We start from the raw sequence: 10,657 nt of genomic DNA, 5'->3' as shown, positions 1-10,657 counted from the left end.
GAATACTGGACTATGATTGGCTTCAAAGTTGTTGTGATGTCATAATCCCTGCTCGTAGGCCCCGCCCCTAAAAAAATCAGATTCTCAATGAGCTTAAAGAAACTTTCCTCCTTCAGCAGATGAATGTTAAAAAAAACAAACTGTGCACATACATCATTCTGCACAGAGAAGAGAACAACATCCAACTGAAGGAACAAGAAGAAAAACATGTATCTGAGTGGAGGAAGACTTTAATAAAAAATAATTACACCAGTCAGTGGCCAAATTAACCTCCTATGAGGCCTCAGGGCAAAAGTTTGTTGTTGGGCCCGTATTGAACTTTACTATACATGACTGTAATTGATTAATCGTTTAAGAAGAAGAAGAAAACCACTTTTCAAAACCAGGGTTACAAAGTGCAAATGCAAGCATACAATGACAAAGTTAAATGTTATTGAAAGAATAAAAACAAAGAGAAATAAATCAGAGCAGGGAGGCCTCATCTTAACATGAGATTTAAAACACTGAACTTTGAGCATGTGAGTCCTTTTTCATGCAAAAATGCCAAATATTCTCTGGTTCCAGCTTACATGTAAATATCTACTAGTTTTCCATGATAGTAAACTCAACATCTTCGTGTTTTTGACTGTTGATCAAACAAAACAAGTCATCAGAATATGTTGACTTGGGCTTCAGGGAATAATGATTGATGTTTTTCACTATTTTCTGACATTTTATACACTAAACAATCAATAGATAATTGCAGAAAAATAATAGCTGCTTGCAGCCTTACAGAACTCCTATGATGGAATAAAACTAACTTGCCCTCGGTTCTTTGTGTGCAGCTTTATAAAACTCAACTTAACAACAAATTAGCTGAATATAAACGAAGCTATTAAAGCCCTCAAGCTAGATTTTGACACAGAGTCCTTCAACAGCAGGACCATAAGATGAAGGACCTGTCAGTTCAGGTTGGACCCAGATGATTTGAAGTAAATCTGGGTTTTTGGGGGCTTGGTTGGTAATCCAAGCTTTGCACGAGTCAGAACAGCATCAGAGAGTAAAACTTACAATCTCCATCCAAGTGCAAATAGAAAAAAGAAGAAAAAAAATAGATTACAGTCTGAGGAAAATTGACATGTGTTTGTTTATTTAACACTGGATTTGTGCTGTCAGGAAAATGAAGCCATTTTTCTTTACCTCACTGTACCCCCTCATTCACCCTCTCTCTCCTTCTCTTTCTCTTCAGTCAATTCAAATCTGCTTAATCGGCGTGACAGATAAAGGATTTATACGTTTCCAAATCCTTTACAAGCATGAAATAAATCAGAAAATTAACAAACACAAGATAAAAATCTACAGATCTTGCAGATATAAAGTGCAGAAGCACCTCAGTACGTTCAGTGAACATCAACACAGTTAATGATTATTTTCATTATCGATGAATCTGTTGATTTTTATATCAGTTCATCTATAAAGTGACAGAAATTGTTATAATCTCCATCAGTGTACCAGAGTCCAAGGTGACACCTTCAAATTGCTTCTTTTTACCCGACAAGCTGTGGAAAAATATTCAGTTTATGATAATATAAAACAGAGAAAATCATAAATTCCTCACATTTGAAGCTGGAACCAGAGAACATTTGCTTCATAAATGACTTAAATTATTAATGAAGTTGTTGCTAATTCATTTTCTGTCGACTACTATCAATTAATAAACAACAAAATACTTTCAGAGATATTGTTGACTGTGCTGTTTCTTTAATATTTGTTATTATTTGGATAAAGTTTGCAGAAAGAATGTTTTCTTTTTGATTTGTGTTGCAGCTTTCATACAACTAGATACAGTTCAGTGTGCTGCAGGTGACAACAAATAAGATGATGAGACTCGAATGCACACAGGGAAGTAAAAATATAAAAATACAGAGACATCATTTACATACAGAAAAGCCAAATATGGTCAAGACATCCCTATGAAAGTTCTTTAGCATTAATGCAGAGTTACAAAAGAAGAAAAACTGGATGGATAAAAATTAAATGTATCACAAACAATGAGGTTAAGATACTGCAGCGTCCTGAGTACAAGCATGAAGTAAAGCTTCCCAGCGTTCACCATGGTAACGGACTCAACTCAACACTATTTCCACACTTCATTTTTGCCACATGATTAGTTTTTACGAGTGAATGTGGTTAAACTGCGACGGATGTGGTGTGCACAATTCATCAACCCCCTATCCCCCACGCGCCCACATGCAGTACTTTATTTTGAAAAGACATTGGGGACTTTTTACCAGAGGATATTGTTCTGCAAGATTAGATAATTTGGTGAGTGTAAAAAGTTCAATATGTTGTCACTGAACATTTTACTCATACGTACAGTATCAGTACTTCTGCAATTTCCCAGATACATTAATCAACATTTTCTTAAAAAACAAATTTGCCTTTGCAGTTTTATCATATATAAACATAATTTCTAGGAGACAGGGTTGTATGTAAGGTCGGCCTCGTTAGTGTTGGCTGAGGTTGAGGTCAAGTTCTTCCACACCAAACTGGGAAGCATATTTCTTTGTGGTGCTGCTTTGTGTCATGTTGAAACAGGAAAGAGACAAACACAAACTATTGACACAAAGGTAGAAGAAGACTGTTTTTTTAAAATGCCATTGTGTGCTTGGACAGTAAGATGTAAGATGTAAAACTTCACTGGAACAAATCCAATAACAATACAGATAACAAAACCTTTTCACTGTGAGACTCTTTCTCCCTCCGCCTCCTTATCAGAAACAGAGACATCACCATCACTCTTAACAGGCGTGGAAATGGCTTGGAAAACATTTTAATTGAAATATTTCATCAGAAAATCAGTTTCCAGTCCACGAGGGAGGAAGATCCGCCCTTATCGAGCACAGACTATTAGCTTCCAATTAACACGCAGAGACAGAAGAAGACGGAGACAATTTCAAATGTGAAGAGATTAGGACCAGGCGGAGGATTTAAACCGGGACTGTTCTCTGCTGGGAAAACGCATGCATTATTCCACTAACTATAGGTAATATAGATTAGGCTGAGTAATTTAACTTAAAAAACACAACACTGCCTGAATGGAGCAGAATCCATTTTAATATGAGTTTCCAAATTAAATGCAGCACACAATCATGAGAATGAATGAGAGGACATGTGGAGTGCAGCTAGTGATATAAAACTGTACAAACATTCAATTTAAGTTGAAGGAAGAAACAGTGATGTTTTATTTTAGAAGTCCTTGAATTTAATAATAATTTCTTGGAGATCTGCAGGTATTTAACGGTTAATTTTTTAGGTTATTTTACAGAAAGGTGGTGCAGTTTGGTACAAATTGTAAGAAAAATGGGGAAAATAACACAATAGGTTGTAATGTCAGTCTCCAAAAAAATGACCTATAGTTACATTTGAGTAACAGATGCCATCTAGCAGCTGTAGTAATTCTGACCCGGAGCTGTGGTGCAGTTCAGATGATGAACTGAAATGATATACAGCATATGTGGACAGATTTTCTCATTTAGAGGAAGAGGGGTTCCCAACAGTAGACTTTGCTGCCAAAGAACCATGATGTTTCCCTAAACCTAACCAGACCTTAATCACAGCGTTGTCACCTCATAAAACATCATTATTTCTTAGCAGTGATGTGTAACAGTTTTGGAAAGCACAGACAAATGATGTTGTCCTGACGATTACTGCTGAAAGGGTGCCAGATTAGAAAACACTCCTATGTGTCGTTCTGGAGTCACATGGTCGAATCCATGTATGTGGTCGTGTAATTTGGAAGACTTATTGGAAAACAGTGTTAGGTTGGTATTGTTGTTTATTTTCAGAAACCTAATGTGCTAATATATTGTTTGACACACAAAACTACACACTGAAAAGTATGTTTTTTCTGTCTGTTAAAGAATTGTTAAGAATCTAATTTATTAAAACTTTTTTTTTTGCAAATTAAGAACTACATATGAGCCTAAACATATTGAGTGGGTATTTACCAACTTAATACTTTTTTTTTTACAATCTTTAAAATAATTTGTACCAAATTGCACTACCCTCTCTGATAAATTTGCAAGTATTTAATGGACATTTTACAGTCAGTTTCCAGGAAATTAGTATAAAATGAAGAGACCTGTAAAATAAAGTCTTACAGAGGAAACTTCATGCATGTGACATACGTTGGATAATATACAGCATGTGCAGATGGATTTGTCAGTTTGTGTCCAGTTTGTTGTTGTGTTAGGTTGAGTGTGTCAATATTCAAAAATGATAACATGAAAAATCAGAAAACTAAACAGTGTATATATACAGAATTTACAGAACAAGTTAAACACTGTTAACCAGAAATCTGTACAGTGATGGTTTAATAAACTGGTGACACTGATGTGCTGGCTATCGCTCCTGTCTGGCCACAGATTTTCATCAACATCACACCTGAAATTTTCCATTGCAATGCAATGGGTGGAATCTTCTTGCATGCCACAACCATCCCCTGCATTCATCTGCTATGATGTCATCACAAGCAGCGACCATTGCAGCAAGCAGAGACATCTGATGTTGAGGCAGATGATCATATACTTTCCACCTCCACGCAGAAAATAATTCCTCAATTGGATTCAGGGATGGGGAATATGGTGGAATGAACTCCATCAGCATCCGATGGTGGACAGCAAACTATTACCTGATGACATTTGCACGGTGGAAGCTTACATTATCCCACACAATCACAAAATTTGGCAAATTATGTCTTATCAAACCTCTCTCATTCTCAGGGATAAGATCTCTATAGAGGGTGTCCAAGAACATAAGGAGATTATGGGCGTTGTATGGGCCAATAATGGGAATATGTGTACTTACTCCATTCTCAGATATTGCAGCAGATATTGTTATATTGCCCCCACGTTGGCCTGGCACATCTGCTGTGGCTTGGTGTCCTATAATGTTTCGGCCATGTCTCCTCAACCTCAACCACGAACACAAGTGTGGGGGATTCCACTTCCTTCAAGTTCCATTGTTCTCTATAATACAGTTAACAAAATATCAAATCAATATTGCTCTAATATCATACAGTTACAGGAAAGAAAACAGTAATTGTTCTGTTCGTCTCTATAACTTCATAAGGACATGGGCGGCTGTGGCTCAGGAGGTAGAGTGGGTCGTCCACTAATCGGAAGATCGGCGGTTCGATTCCCGGCTCCTCCAGTCCACGTGTCAATGTGTCCTTGGGCAAGATACTTAACCTCTAATTGCTCCAGTGTGAGAATGTGTGTGAATGATTAGATTTCCTCTGATGGGCAGGTTGGGACCTTGCATGGTAGCCCCTGTACCCATTCAGCATATGAATGTGATTCGTAGTGTAAAAGCGCTTTGAGTGGTCGGAAGACTAGAAAGGCGCTATACAAGTATAGTCCATTTACCATATACAGGCCTATATACTGTAAGTACATACAGGCCATAGTGAAGGAAAACCCATAATACTATAGAATATACTGCTGTGTTGTGCACACGACTGCTTTACCTGTACATATTGGTACCGCAGCTCCTTCACTCTGTCATAGTTTCTCTCAAATGGTACCCTGTAGAGTTGCTTCATGGTCATCTGATGACTCTTCAACTCTGTCTATTGTAGAGATGCTGACAGAGTTCATATTTTGAAAGACGTCATTGTCCTCTTAAATTACACTCTGGATCTCTCTCAATCTTATAACATTATTTGCTGTCACCATGCTGCAGATTTCTTGCTCTTGCTGAGGTGTAAAAACTGCTCTTCCGCCACCAGCACAAGGTAGTCGTCCAGTCCTACACACTGAAATTCAGAAATAGATCATATTACTGTATTTGTACTGTATTGTATTACACTGTACTGTGCTCTACTGTGTGCTTCATGTATTTCTTACAGCTTGAGTTTCACTGACATTTAGTTACTGTATTACTGTAACTGGAATACTGTACCATGAATAATTACAGTATTGAGTGAGTACATACCTGTTTTCTCTGTGGAATGTTTGGATAATTGAAGACACTGCAGAAGGGTTTACAGTCGGCTGCACTCGGCAACCAGCCTCCGCCATTGTAATGCCACGGTTAATTACATGGTCCACTATTGTGGCCCATATTTCATCTAGGACAGCTCTATGTCTTTGTACTCTTCCGCCTCTTCATCTGTTTTGCTGTCTTCCCCTCACCACACCACCACACATCCTTACTCCTCTTCCTCCTCTTCTTCCATGAGAAAGCAGTTGCCTCTGTTCTTTTTTTTTTTTACCATGGCAGGTGCCTCCATGTTCAGAAATTGTAGTGATTCTGTTGCGGTGAAGCATCATGAATATGTTTGATGATATCCATAATCATGAATAGCACCTGTCATCTAACTTGACAGGATGTGTGATGTAAGATTTGAGAAACTCCCCTTTGTTAGTGATGTTCAAGTTTCACCTGACAGGCAATTTACCAATTTAGCAGACGTTACAAAACTTCCATATCAATGCTATTTATTGAATATATGCCTGAGAGATTTTGTGGAAAATGCGCTGTAAAAAAAAATGTAATCTTACTACTTACCTCATTTGCACCAAAGTAAAACGTTTCCACATATTTTGTGTATTTCAGATTTTATGAGTTGTATTTTCCAGGATGCGTTGCCCTATTAAGGTGTAAACAGAGTCAAAATGGTAAACATTTTAACATTTTATTTGATAAAGAGAAGTGATACATTATTGTTTTCCCTGGTCATTTACATCATACATACTAGTTTTTAAATTGATTTCATCATTTCTATAATCTATCATTAAGTATAGACCTACCACAACCTTCAGTTCAACCAGTCCAGTTCTACCAAGTGAATAACAACCACATAAGTAACGTAAAAAACAAAAGTACTTTGCAATTCTGTTTTTCAACTGATTCAAAAAGGAGAAGACACATACAAATGAACAACCACAATGCCTCTCACTTCCTCTCTATTCATTTTGTGTGGAATTTTTGGAAGCAGTTGCGTGGGCTTTTGCTGGTGACGATGCACCGACAAACTCAATATTCTTGACAGGAGATGGTTGTCTGTCCATCTGGTCAGAACCTTCCCGTGTCAATAAAAACTGAGAAGTGATCCACTTGATCATAGCGGACACCATCCACAGGTCTTGGGGTTGTTGTGCTTTGGATGCATCTGGTGGGCACATCCTCCTCCCTCCTCTTGGAGAGCCTTAACTTCTTCTTTCCACACCGTGGATAAGCGCATCTGCAACCTCCAGCCTGAACGTCTTGAGGTTTTTGTGCTTTTGCCCACCAAGTCTTTTGGCATCTCAGCAATACAGCAGCCATCCATTGTTGATGGCTTCATAAGCCATTTGCCAAAAGAGGCACATGTACCACTGCCTCCCAAGTTATGACACAGTGTTTGGACAAGGAACATCAACTTTTCTTCTCTCCTCTCTGGAGAAGCACTAACTTCTTTAAGAGGGCTTACAGCAACACAGGAGCTAGCTAGAGCCACAGCTTTGTTGTCGACCCATTTCACATCAGCCACTTTTGCCTCATTATCCACCCTGTAGTCATAGCTGCCCTTTCCTTGCCTTAGCAGAGCACGGTCATCCTCAAGGGTGTATCCCTTTAGCCTGTTCTTGCAGATGGTTCCCAGAGTTTGCAAGCCAAAGGACTCATTCAGATGCACAATGAGTGGTAGAGATGTGAAAAACTTGTCAAGGTAGACAACACACTCTGATGGGTTACTGATGGTCTTGCAGAGTTGAAAAACAACATTGGCTCCAAGTCTAAGTTCCTTGACAGGACCCTGTGCTGTGCCAAATGTGGTCTTTCCAGTGTATGTCAGGAAATCATACACTATTCCAGAAACACCTGCTCAAACACAGATCTTGATACCTCAATGGTAAGTTTTGCGTGGAAGACATTGTCGGAGGGACCCAGCCTTTGTTCCCTTGTAAGGGACCATCATCTTGTCTGCTGAGAACTCTTCTTGCTATCAATTTCCAGACACTTCTTCCTTATGTGTTCTAGCACTGGTGTGACTTTGCAGAGCCAATCCTGGGCAGGGTCTGATGTCTCAATATCTTGAAAGAGGCATTTAGACCTTGTTATCGGCATCATGTTTGCCATTTTATTCTTCATCAGCATATTAAGACAATAATCATATTATGATTTTATATTGTTGTTTTATTGAAAATAACTATGATTAATATATAATTACCACCTTGTAAGCATGTCCTGCACCATTGGCGGCCATGATGATTTCTGATCAGGCTGACTAAACAATGACAGATAACCGGAACCAAGTCATGTGACCTCAATACTAATAAAATATAAATGATAACTTGATTGGGTGAAAACCTTCAATCATGCCCCCTACAGGATGCCAAAGACGTTGTATCTCCTGGTGCACGTTGCAAAAACTTTCAAACGTTTTGCAAGGCAGCCTGTCTTTTGGTGCAGAGTCATTTAAAGTCTCTGAGGAGTCTGTGAGAGAGACAGAGGAGAGAAGAGTTAATGGAAGGAGAGTGAGGAGGAGGAAATGAGGACAGAAGAAAGGGGTACGGGGGATGAAGAAGACAATAGGACAAAAGAGGATGGCAGGGAAGAAAATTAAAGAAAAGGAAGTGAAAGTAAAGGACGGGAGGGAGAAAGGAAAGAACAGGGAGAAGGGTAGGAGAGGGGAAGGGAAGGGAAGAAAAAAGACAGGAAAGCAAAGAAAAGAGAAAGAGGAAGGAAAGAAAAAAAGGAAGGAAAGAAAAAGGAGAGAAAGGAAATGAAAAAGGAAAGGAAAGAACAAGAAGAAAGGTAGGAAAGGGGAGAAAAGGGTAAGGAAAAATTTGGGAGGAAAGAAAAAGGAAAGTAAATGAAACAAAAATAAAATAAATAACAAAAGAAATTAAGTGAAAAGAAGGCAAGGTAGGAAAAGGAAAAGATGGGAAAGGAAAGAAAAGCTGAAGATATAGGAAAACAGTTATGGAGGAACATTGAATGATAAAAGAAGTGGAGAGAAAAATTGAGAGGAAAGGCTGAAGAAGAGACAATAGAAAACAGTAGAAAGAGGAGGATAAAATAAAAGGGTAATGGTCAACGGAAGATGCCATGGCACACATCCTCCACACCACCTTACCTCACCTGGACAAGAAATGGAGCTCTCTGAGATTACTGTTCATTGATTACAGTTCCCCACAGGCTCATCACAAAGCTCAATAACCTGGGATTAAATACCTTACTGTGCATGTGAATCCTTTACTTCCTGTTGGGCAGACCCCAGGTGGTGAGGGTAGGCGGACACACCTCTTCTACCCTCATCCTTAACACCGGAGCACTCCAGGGCTGTGGTTCAAGTCCCCTGCTGTATTCCCTGTACACACACGACTGTGTAGCCAATTAAGCACCAACACCATCAAGTTTGCTGATGACACAGCTGTGGTGTCTGATTACAGATAATGATGAAAAGGCCTACCTGAAGGAAGTAGAGTACCTGACTTGCTGGTGTCAGGACAACAACCTACTCCAGAAGGTCAGCAAGAGTAAGGAGCTGATAGTGGACTTTGGAAGAAGCAGGGAGGGAACTACGCTCCCCTTAACCTCAATGGATCCTCGGTGGACAGGGTGGACAACTACAAGTACCTTGGTGTGCACATCACCGAGGGCCTGACCTGGGGACCTGGGTGCAGCATACTGACTCAGTGGTAAGAAAGGCGAGGCAGAGACTGTTGCACCTCAGACGCTTGAGGAAAATTTGGATATCCCCTCACATACTGAGGAATCTCTACTCCTGCACCATCGAGAGCGTCCTGATGAGGAACATCACTGCCTGCCTGAACAGGACCACAAGGCCCTGCAAAGAGTGGTTTGCTCAGCTGAACATACAATAGGCGGTGCTCTACCCTGCCTAAAGGATATTTACACTAGGCGTTGCAAGAATAAGGCTAGGAGAATCATTAAGGATCCCAACCACCCAGATTACGGCCTTTTCTCCCTGCTGCGGTCAGGAAGAAGATACACCAGCCATCCACCACCAATCATACACATATATTTATTACTATTCCTTTTCTATTTAACCTCTTTTTAATGCACATATTGAAGAAACTGGAGGAATTACATTTCCCTGTGATTGTACCTTATATGATTATTTGTGACAAATAAACTTAATTGATTTAATTGCTTGATTGATAGGAAAAGAAAAGAGAGGAGTATAGGAAAGAAGTAAAATAAAAGAAGTGAAGGAAGATCATGACACAAAGGAGAGCAGGAGGAGATGAAAAGAGAAATGAGGAAAGACAGTGGAGTGGAGGAGGAGCGGCGTAGAGAATCTGTCTTCATGGTTTTTCATCCTTAGTGAAAGTGAGGCCAGTTTTTCCCTGCAGAGAGATTGGCTGGAGGGCAGAGGAAGCCTTCACGCATCATCACCAGAAGAGCTGTGATTGGCTGCGGTGAGGACGAGTGGGGGAGCTCCATACGACACACATTCATCATCATCATCATCATCATCATTTAGCAGAACATGTAAGGCCTGCCACATTCAAAAGGATCATCGTTGTAGACTCTGGCTTTTTTTTGGGAGGGGGGGGGTGTAGGACAAAATAACAGAAACACCTAGCAGAGAATACCTGTTAAAGGTGAAATTCACCTATAACAACTTGTTGAAGTTTGTTGTGTCTACTTAAAGCTTCACTAA

This window comes from Thunnus albacares, chromosome 16, assembly GCF_914725855.1.
Source record: "Thunnus albacares chromosome 16, fThuAlb1.1, whole genome shotgun sequence".
In the NCBI taxonomy this organism is placed as follows: domain Eukaryota; kingdom Metazoa; phylum Chordata; class Actinopteri; order Scombriformes; family Scombridae; genus Thunnus; species Thunnus albacares.
The sequence above is the reverse complement of the archived record's forward strand: the minus strand, read 5'-3'. Positions refer to the sequence as shown.